Here is an 11,425-nt window from a genome sequence, read left to right as displayed (position 1 = left end):
TCATGGAGGCATTTTCCCAAATAAGATTCCCTCTTCTCAGATATGTCTAGGTTTCTGACATTGACAAAAACCAACCAGTACAGTATACATGGGGATTTTGTGTCTCCTGTTGGCTTGTGAGCAACTTAACAGCTAAAGGCTCCTATATGAACTGTCTCTCCAGAGCTTCCAGAGGCTAGATGTGACTGACTTCATCTGTTGATGAGACTGGATGGAGGCAAAATTAAACAGAGAGAGTGCCATAATCTCAGCACTCAGGAGGCTGAGGCAGGAGGATGGCTACGCATTTCAGGCCAGCCTGGATAATAGAGTGAGTTCCTAGCCAGCCTGAGATAAAGTGTGAGACTTTGTTTCAAAAAATAAAACAAAACAAAGCAAAACAACGAAAATAAGCAGGCCAGGAATGCTGGCCAAGATTTTAAAAGAAGCCACTAGAGAACAGACAGGATAGAGCATCTGAGGCTTCTGGGAACCGAGCCCCTGAATGTAGCAGAGACAGATGGATGCACAGATTTGGCAAAAAAAAAAATTAGAAAAACATTAGAAAAAGACGACAACACATCATCAGAAACATGGGAATTTGTTTTCAATTATATATCACTACTAACAACTGCTGGGGTTTTTTTTTATAGTTTATTTATGTTTATGCTTGCAACAGCATGAGTTTGGAGGTCAAAGGGCTACTTGTAGAAGTGGGTTCTCTTTTTTTCTATCATGGAGTTCCTGGGATTGAACTGAGGTCATCAGGCTTGGTGTCAAGTATATTTACCTGCTAAGTAAACTCGTCCATCCTTATTTACTTCTATTTATGTGTGCAAAAGTTCATCTCCATGCATGTATGTGCAAAACATGCATACCTGGTGTTCATAGAGACCAGAAGATGTTGTTGGGATTCCAAGGAACTGGAGTTACGGATGATTGTGAGCTGCCAAGTAGGTGCTGGGAACCAAACCCAGGTTCCCTGCAAAAGCAGTAATTGTCTTAGTCACTGAGCTATCTCTCCAGCCCCCGATCACTATTTCTCCACTTAGAGTGTTTGCCGAAATATATGTTCATTTTTACTCATTAATTCACTTTTTTAAAGTATATTTTATGCACATTGGTGCTTTTGCCTGCATTTATATCTATGTTAGGGTTGGGATTCCCTGGAAGTGGAATTACAGACTGTTATAAGCTACCATGTGAGTGCTGGGAATTGAGCCAGGGTCCTCTGGAAGAGCAGCCAGTGCTCTTAACCTCTGAGCCCATTAATTCACTTTTAATAAATGTCTACAGAACACACATCCAGATATGTCCTTCACATGGTTGAGCATGGTTGTGAGAATTGTTTGCATGCCCTTTTGCAGCCTTCCTGCCTGGTACTGCAATGAAATATCTATCACTTCTCACAGTGTGTTGGTGTGCCAACTCCTCCTGATGGAAGCTGCATGATCAAAATGTTAAAGCCCTTCTCGCAGCAGGTTACATACAGCTCTGGTTCCTTCTAGGCTGGTCTTTATGTGACTGACATCTAAGCCTAGACTTCCCAGGGTTCTCTTCTCTTATGCTCACTCTCCCATGAAGCCATCCAGGCTCAAGGCTTCACACCATCCTCAGTATAGGACTTTATCTAGTTCCATGGATCTGCCTTGAAAGTCTGTTGTCATTCCCTCTGTTTAAATATGGAGAAAGGCTGGGGATGAGATTCAGTAACAGTGCACTTGCCTAGCATGTGCTAAGACTTAGGTTGAATTCCTATTGCAGCAGAAGAGAAGGGGAGACAATTTAAGCCAGACTTGGTGGCATATATGCAATCTGAGCATTTGAGCCATAGAAGCAGGAGGCTCTTATGTTCAAAGTAAGGTTGAGTTACTTGTAGAGTGACTTGAGGTCTGAGATACATAGTGGAATCCTATCTCAAAAAGCCGAGGCCTGGGGATGCACCTCACGGGTAGAGTGCTGCCTAGCACCTACAGGCTGTTGAGTTTTATATGCAGGATAGGAAAAACTAAAACCCAAACCAAAAAGTAACACATAAAATGGAGTTTCTCCATACATGGAGAGTCAGAACACAGAAGTATACATTTGCCTGAACACAAAGCCTCTGTTATCTTCATTACATTACCTAGGAAAGATACTTCTGCTGGTATTTCCTGAGGCATCCTCCTGTCCCCAACTAGCACCATTAATAATAGATTTTTATAAATGCAGGATCACAAAGGCTCTTTACTGTAAACCTTGGCAGAGCCTTTACTATACATTCATATACTTCATTTGAACATTGGCACTTAGGTGTTGGGCATCCAGCACTGCACCAGACATATGGTCCCCGCTCTCATGATGCTTGCATTCCTGTTAGAAGACACAGAAGACAGGGCTCCATGCAAACAAATACCTCTGGTCCCTCCATATCTCATCCAGTGCTTGGAAGGTTAACCAGGTGGTGTGCTAACAGGGGCTGGGAGGGAGATTGCTCTAACAGCAGTTCACAACATGTGGCTCTCCACCCCTTTGGGGGTTGAAGACCTTCACAGGGGTAGCCCAAGACCATCAGAAAACACAGAAGTTTACATTGCAATTCATAACAGTAGCAAAGTTACAGTTATGAAGTAGCAACGAAAATAATTTTAAGAGTCACCACAACATGAGTAACTGTACGAAAGTGTTAGGCAGGTTAAGGACCACTGGTTTAGAAGGCTCGATCACAAACCTTTCTCAGCAAGCCTGTGACTGTCACCCAAAAGGCCTACAGGGAGAATGAATATTCTGGGTAGGAGGTGGGAGGTGCAACAGCCTAGGGGGGGAGAGTTTGCCATTTTCAAGAAGCCCAGTGTGGGGTGAAGCAGGTTGGCTGTGAATTTGCATTATATTCAGCAAGCAGAGGAAACTGACTGCAGTTTTCAATGGGATCTGGACATGGCCTTTTTGTTTATTTTGAAAGACCAGACTGCCTTAAACTCTCAATCCTCCTGCCTCAGTCTCCAGAGTTCTGTGTGAGCCAGCACACCTGTCTCTTGAATGCTTAAAAAGAATCTTTGTCTTAACAACAAAATTCTAAAACATAGTGGGGCCAGCATAGGCTACACAACGAGACTCATATCTGTAATAAATCCAAAAATCAAGGAGCTGTTGTAGCACACTTGTCTAAGAAACAAGTAAAACAATATTCTTGCTGTTTTGTGGGGCAACAGACTGGAGAGAAGATAGAGTAAAGGCAGGTAGGATACTGGGAGACTGCTGCAAGGATCTTGGTGGAGAGGGCAGTGGTGTGGGCCAGGATGGTAGCCATTTATTGAGATGGTGGGCAACAGCTGGCCTGGGAAGGACCAGGGAATTTGTGACTCTGCTTTAAATATATGAAACCCTGGAGAATTGATGCTTGGTAGACACTGGCCACACCACAGGGGTTGGGGTGAAAAGTGAGCTTTGGAAATCATGTCTAGACTAATTCATATAGCCTCTTCTTTCCTTTACATAATTTTGCTAGATTAGACTCCCAGAAATAGGATTACTGAGTAAAATAATACGAACATTTAAAATTCCCCAGGGTATACTGCCAAATTTTATTTTCAAGGCTGGTATTTATTTAATGTTAGCAGCCAGTAATCATGCATCAATTCAGTACTCTACTCAGCCTGATATATTGTCACCCCTCCACCTCCCAATTCATTTTCACTACTATAATTGGCAAAAAAAAAAATGACCATTGGGGTTTTGAATTGCGTATGCATTCGCTCATTAGGATGCAGAGATGGATCCCCATATGCTTGCTTCCTGATATGATTGTTTCCTGTCTGTTTGTGTCTCAGCTCATTTTTCCCAGTGTGGAAGAGTATTCTCGAATGGCCTGACTCTGCTCCATGTTCTGCAAAGCAGGACATGCTGAATTCCTGGTTTTCTCCTGTTCAGGCCCCTGGCTGCCCTTCTCCATCTCTTTCCTAGGGGCACATTTTTCCCCACCGTGTACTGGATCATAAATTTAGGACAACTCAGAAATGTATTCTGAGTCTCTAAAAATAATCTAATTATGGGCTAGGGGTGTATAGCTTGGTCCCAGAGTGCTTGCCTACCATACACAAGGTTTCCATTTTATCTCTAGCACTACAAAAAAAAAAAAAAAAAAAGAGGAAATTACATCATACAGCATACCTGTATAAGCACTGTATGCCTAAGCCAAACCTCCATGGAGTTGGCACACTTATAAAACTAGAACATTGTGGAGTAGATGCTGAGAGAGGAGAGGTGACCACGGGAGCGCAGAGCTGGAGTGATGACTCTGCAATAACAGGAATGTGGACTTGTTGGTTTTGGCCCCAGAGATGGCCTAGCTGATGGCAAGCTCCATGGGAGTGGGTATGGGGTTGGCACTGGCCACACTCCTCAGCACCCAGTACTGTGCATGGTGTGTAAGTAGTAGCTGAATAAAGAGAAAAAGAAGGCAAGGGGGGAGCAAGTGTGGCCTGGACCATCACTTGCTTGGTAGCTATTAGCATCATTTTATCCACAGTACTCTACAATGGGTAGATTAGTCGTTTGCTTTTATTGCATGCCATTTCCTTGGCAAGGAGTTCCTAACAGATATTAGTGGAGCATGGGAAATACCAAGTCCGATGAACATTGCTGGCCTGTGTCCCAAGGTTGCAGCTGCAACTTTAAAACGTTATATATATAGTCAAATGAATTTTAATTGATCTGGAGTGTCAACTGGATGAGATCTATGAAAAGGTGAATCAGACAATTGGAATTTGTTATTGTGTAGTAATCTGAAGAGAAAGATGCCTGTGATGAATGTATGATCTGTCCCTGGACCCTCCTTGGCAGTGGTTGGAATGGAAATGGCCCCCATAGGCTAATCTTTTTTTAATGTTTGTTTCCCAGTTCGTGGACTCTATGGGAAAGATTAGATGCAACCTTGGTGGAGGGGTGCCTTTGAGGTTTCAAAAACCCACCAGACTCAGTCCTCTCTCTCTCTCTCTCTCTCTCTCTCTCTCTCTCTCTCTCTCTCTCTGGCTCTCTGGCTCTCTCTCTCTGTCTGTCTCCTGCTGAGGATCAGATGTAAGCTCTCAGCTACTTCTCTGACACCATGCCTGCCTGCCTGCTGTCATGCTCCGCTCCATGATGGTCATGGACTCACCCTCTGAAACTGTAAGCAAGCCCCAATGAAATACTTTGTTCTGTACGTTCTTTTGGTCGTGGTGTCTCTTCACAGCAGCAGAACAGTAAACAAGACATCTTTGCAGGAGGGCTTGATGTCCTGTTACTGTAGCAATGTAGCAAAGGGCTTTCTTCAACTGTTGGCTCCTTCAGAGCGAGTGACACATACAAAGCCATGTCCTTTGTGCAGTGTGTCAGAGCCAATGTTCTACAGAAGCAGGAGCAGAAGGGTCACATCTGTGATCTAGCACAGAACAACTATTTTTTGTTTAGAAGTGCTTCAGATGGGACCCAGAGCCTCCTAAGGGCCAGGCAAGTACAGGCAAGCATTCTCTCTGTGTGCTAAGGCGCATCTTGTACACTGACAAGACACTTGAGCTTCAGAGCCCACCAATAAGCCACAAAGGGAGCTAAACCTTTGTGGTACCTACCTGTTCTCATCTGTTCTCACCTAATTCTGTTTCCTTTTACTCCTATTCACAGCTGTAGAGCCTTGCGGCATTCTCTGGGAACATGTGCACTGTAAACTCCATCTCAGAGGCTGCCTACCAGGAAATCCATCCTTCATGCAAGGGTTACACATTAAAATGCTTTCAGGAGATCGGGGAACCGGCCAAATTTAATATATCCCCAAGGTACTGGGGATGAGGTTAATTGGAGATACTCTGTCTTGAGTGAAAATTTGAAACATACCAAACAACCCTGTGCTTCAGATAATGTTTTTAAGTCCCCTTAATCTGGAATTGCACACATGCCCTGTGCCCAGGGGATTCTTTCTCTTCCCTAAGTACTGTGCCAGGACTTGGCTTTAATAAGATTGGACAGTAAAGGTGAATCCCTAAGAGCATCAGTAACTGCTGGTGCAGTGGCCACAGGAGGTTCTGAGCCTGTTGGAGTCAAACCCAGGTGCTGAACTGCAAAGTCGCCCTAAGGAAGTGCCTGTCATGAGGCCAGCCTCCTCCTCTTGTATATAGCCTCAATTCTATAAAACTTTTACATTGTGTTTTATTTAGTGCATGTTGTGCATGTGTGGGGAGCAGAGAAAGTCTTGTTTTTTTTTTTTTTTTTTTTTTTTTTTTTTTTTGCTTTGGATTAATCCCAGGGTTTAACACATACTAGGCAAGTACTCTTGTCAACAACATGACATGGGCACAGGCAACCATGCTAAAGATCCAAAGCCTCAGTCTCATCAGCATGGCAAAGCTTTTTCTGTGAGGTTCATTGGGATGGCAAAGCTTCCCTTAGGACTCTGAATATGAGTGTTTATAGATGATAGATCAGTGTGTGGAAAGGTTAGCAACCACAGCTTCCCTTTTAGGGATGTTTAAAGCCAAAGACTGCTTGTCTGCAGAGAACTCCTTCCAAGACTAGCCCACCCATCCCATGCTGTACATAATAAACACTTTAAAGTTCTAGGTTGAGGTGATAGCACAATTCCATGTGGTCCTAGCTTTGATGTACTTGTTTATATGTGCCAGTCCTTTCTTCAGTCCCTTGACATGCTTACTCAGGGTACCAGGACCCAAGCCATGCAGGTCTCAATCCATATGTTTGGGATGTACAAGCTACAGGGCGCATATGGAAATCAGTACGACTTGCAAATGTAAGTTCTTTCCCTTCACCCTGTGGGTCCCAGGGATCAAATGCATATCCATGAGGCATTGTGGCAGGCCCTTTTACCCATAGAACCCATAGAGCCATCTATCCTCAATTTTAACGGCTGTTGTGTCAAGCTTAGCCCTGCCCACTCCCTTGCCAGGTTGGCTTTGCAAGTGGTTTGGTGTTCTGTTGTGTCTTTTAGGAAGAGCACATGGGTGGCATCAGGGGACATAAGCCAGCACTGGGCTCTGGAAAGACAGAGCCATTGAGCTGCAAGGGCCTCAGCCATCAAAGCCAAAGAAAAGAACAAACTAATCCCAGCACCGGGGCCAGAGGCAGATAGTTAGATCTCTGTGAGATTGAGCCCAGGTTGGTCTTCACAGTATGTTCCAGACCAGCCATGGCTACAGAGTAAGATCATAACTCAAAAGAAGAAAAAGAAAAAAAAATAAGAAAGAAAAGTGCTGGGTGGTGGTGGCACACACCTTTAATCCCGGCACTTGGGAGGCAGAAGCAGGCAAAGCTCTGTGAGTTTGAGGCCAGCTTGTTCTACAAAGCTACACAGAGAAACTCTGTCTCAAAAAACAAAACAACAAAAGCAAGCTTTTAGCCAGATGTTGGTGGCTCACGCCTTTAATTCCAGCACTTGGGAGGCAGAGGCAGGCGAATCTCCGTGAGTTTGAGGCCAGCCTGGTCTACAGAGAGAGTACCAGGACAACATCCAAAGCAATACAGAGAAATCCTGTCTTGAAAACAAAAGAAAAGAAAAACAAAACAAAAAAACAAAAGAGAGAGAGAGAGAGAGAGAGAGAGAGAGAGAGAGAGAGAGAGAGAAAGAAAAAGTAGGGAATAAAAAATTCTTTTTTTTTTTTTTGTTGTTGTTTGTAGACAAGGTCACTCTACACAAGCTGGCCTTCAACCTAGGACTCTCCTGCCTCAGCCTCCCAAATGATAGAACCCCAGTCTTTGCCTTCATACCTGGCTTTGAAGCTCATTTTGATGTGAGTTCACTCATGTACACAACTACATGGTGAGATCATATTCTCTGAGGACTAGAAGTGACTTGGGTCACATGTGGTCTGGGTGTTTTGCTCTTGGTCACTTACTGTAGTCCCCCTCCTCAGTGGCTTTATTGAGCCAGAAAACAAAGCAGGGAGATCGCCTCCCAATTTCCTAGCACTGTACACATTTCTAGCTCCTGTGAGCTCTGTGAGCATCCCTTAGATGAAGTACTAGGACATGAATTACCTGCAGGTAGGTCCATGTGGGCATGTTTCTGGAAGCCATTGTGGGTCACATATTTGATGGGCGTTCTCAGGGTTTGTGAACACCAAGTGAAGTATATGTTAGTCCCACATGAAACCGAGGGAAGACATGAATAAACTTTGTAGGTTGTGATTTTTAGTAGAACTTTTAAAAAAATCACTATTTTAGCTCTGGGACTCTAGCCTAGTGGTAGAGTACTTGCCTAGCATATGTAAAGCCCTGGGAATGATAAGAAGCAAAAACCAAACAAGAAATCCTGATTTTGCAGGCCGTGAAGCTGAGTCAAGTGTTTAGTCTCTACGAGCTCTCCTATAGACAAGTCCTTGGCTGTATGCTCATGATGATAATGGCTTTTCCAGTACTGAAGGGCTACTTCTGTTGACTCCCTACTTGTGTCAGATGTCCAATGAGTGGTCCCTTGATATCTGGCCTCCTTTTTTGCTTCACGAATACATTCTGTTTCACAAAACTTGTCTCCATGGTTGACATGTTGTGAGTAGGTAAACCAGGCTGGTCCAGTACCATGTGCGTGGCTGGTAAACTGGGCCTGTTCCTGAATTCAGGCACTGGTACAGGGAAAAGCAAGGGAAGGAAGCAGAAAGTGCTTTTAACAGAAAAAGTTTATTTTAAGAAGACACAAACAGCTCTAGCTCTATAAAGAATACAGTTCAATTGCTGGTAGCAAGCCAGTAAGGAATCTTGAAAGAAAACAAAACAAAACAAAGCAAAAAACCAAGGAAAAGAAAGACAAGAAACTACCTTTGTAATATCACCCCACAGAGGGCTCCCTTCTAGTTTGTGTTGGAATCCTACAAAGACAAGGTTTGTGGTCTCTCTTAGTTACTGCTTCTCCTGGAATTGGAATCCAGGACATAGTCCCATCCCTGGGGTTGGGCATTATCCCTGCCTTTCAGTGTAGGCCATCACTCTGCACATTCCCATCTGGCATTTGTCTTCAGGTCATAGTGGGGCCAGGAGCATGGACTGCGGCACTAACCCAATGCAACTCTACTGGGATTGCGCAGCAGTTAGCTTTTAGTCTTCTTTTTGCTTCTGAGCCGGCACAGTACTTGTGCTCCTCTTGGGTCCAAGGCACAACCCTCCTTTCCTTCCCTTCCTAATTCTGGAAATCCTAAAGTGAAGGCAGAAATGAACCATTCCATGGGAGTTTTCAGAAAGGAAACCCTGAAAATCACTTGATTCTGATGTTTGAAAATTTAGAAATGGGTAGATGGATCCCTGGGCTCAAATGACAGAAATCACGCTAAAGGGCCAAAGATGTGAGTCTGTTGTCCCAGTAACCGAGTCCACATGTAATAAAAGTCCTGGCTCTGTGGAAACTAGCCTGCCCAGGAATGACATAGAGGCGTTCCTTTAAGTGGCTCCATGGGACGGGAACCAGCACAATTCAATGCAAAGGAGCTCTCAAAAGACAAGAGTAATGCCTTGGGATCCCTGCTATGCCATTCCCTTCCTTGACCAGTCTTTGTTAGATTTGGTTATGGACCAGAGGACCAATGAGAGCACCGTATGTTGGGCACACACTCAGGTGTGATTCGCAGCCAGGTGTAGAAAACACACTGACCCAGGTGCACGCTTTTGCAACCACTGGTATACCCCAATTCGCACACAGTGAGCGTGAGAATCGTGAATCTGAAAGTGTGATGGGGTAGGATGGGAGCAGGATAGAGGGAGAGGTGAAGAAAACAGTGTTTCGGATGCCTATTGGTTGGAGGGATGCAATGACACACTCTAGGGGGTGGGAATTGAGGAGGCAGGGGACACTGTGGCAGATACTTCCTGGACCCCATTGGTTTCTTGCTGGGGTTCCATGCTGTCTAGAGCTAGGTCTCAATTGCATTAGGACAGAGGTATGTGTGTGTGTGTATCCCGGGTTTTAAAACCAGCCCATGGAACCAGGAAGCTGGTGATTTTTCCAAGAAATCGTAAACTGAACTGGAATCTTATGGTGTGCGCTAGAAGACTTTTAAATGACAGAACCCTAAACTGGCGATAGCAGTGTGGGATATGGCAGGTGGCCCAAGACAGGGAGAACAAGAACAGGACAAAAGAACTAAGTAAACTTTCCTAATAGCTTACCTCAATCTTGGGCAAACAGAGGCACTATGAATGGCAAAGAGCCATAGAAGGAAATAAGGTGTTCTATATCAATATAGTGATAGGGGGACACGAAGAAAGACTGCCATATGCAGCTGCCCTTCACCTGTTCTTGTCCCAATGTGGACAGACTGTTCTAATGGTACAGAATATGTGAAGCAGTTTGCAACAGTCTCAACTAAAAAAAAAAAAAAAATTGTGAGAGTTTTACATTTATCTGTTTGTATCTATGAGCCCATGTGTGTGCACATGTTGCAGATGTCATAGGATAATTTGCAGGGGTTGATTCTCCCCTCCTGACATGTGGGTTCTACTCAAACAGATCAGGTCACCAGGCTTGGTGTCGGACACCTCTACATGATGAGCCATGGTGCTAGCCCTCACCCACTTTTCACGTGGGGATGGTCGTAGGGACCAGGGGTCAGCCTTGCATGGCCTGTGAGCTGAGAATGGTTTTTATATGTTCCAAGGGTTGTAAAATGAGTGAATGAACAAACAGCCATAAGAAAAGAATCTGCTACAGAGACTATATGTGACCCCCAAGGCCTAAAACGATTACTCCCAGGCTCTTTATAGGAAACGTTTGTTGATTTCCTGAAATGATGGGGAAAATCCCATCATTCTCTGGTGAGAGAAGCCTTTGGGTCTGGAAAGGGAAGTCAGAAGAGATCCAAGAGAAATGGGACCATGGAAGTAACTGGAAATATTGCTCAATATGACTAGCCAAGGTCTCAAGGTGTAGTGCCCAAAAGTCTACAGGACGGTGAGGTTGGCTTGATTTATGGAATGAGGCCTGAGATGGCTAAAGTAAGAGCACACTAAGGAATACTGGGCAAAGAATGTTCCGGAAAAGAGACCACATGTAGCGATAAGTACTGATTGGGGAACTCTCTTATTATCTGATCGGATAGAGGTGGAATTTGAGCCCAGGGATTGGCAAAACGTCAAGTTAGGTGAAGTTTCTGGAATACAATTGAATAGCTCATAAGCATCTAACAGTCTGAAGATTTCTCAAAAAGATTAGGAAGGTAAGGTTCTAGGAAATTCTAGGAAAGCTAACACTGGTTTGCCCTACTTTAAATAAAAGCAAATAAAAATTCACACTAATAAGTAATTAAAGACCTTAAGGAACGAGCAACAAAAAGTTCTGTTTTGTTTCTCAAAAAAAAAAAAAAAAAAAAAGTTCATATAAGATTCCCTTACACAGGGAAGCTTTCCTACTAAAAAAAGAAATTTGTTCTATATAAATCCATTTCCCCACATAGCTTTTAGGGAAAACATTCACTGTACAAAGTAGGGCACAGATAGC

The sequence above is a fragment of the Phodopus roborovskii genome, unplaced genomic scaffold, assembly GCF_943737965.1.
Source record: "Phodopus roborovskii unplaced genomic scaffold, PHOROB, whole genome shotgun sequence".
Taxonomy (NCBI): Eukaryota; Metazoa; Chordata; class Mammalia; order Rodentia; family Cricetidae; genus Phodopus; species Phodopus roborovskii.
Note: the sequence above shows the minus strand (reverse complement) of the source record.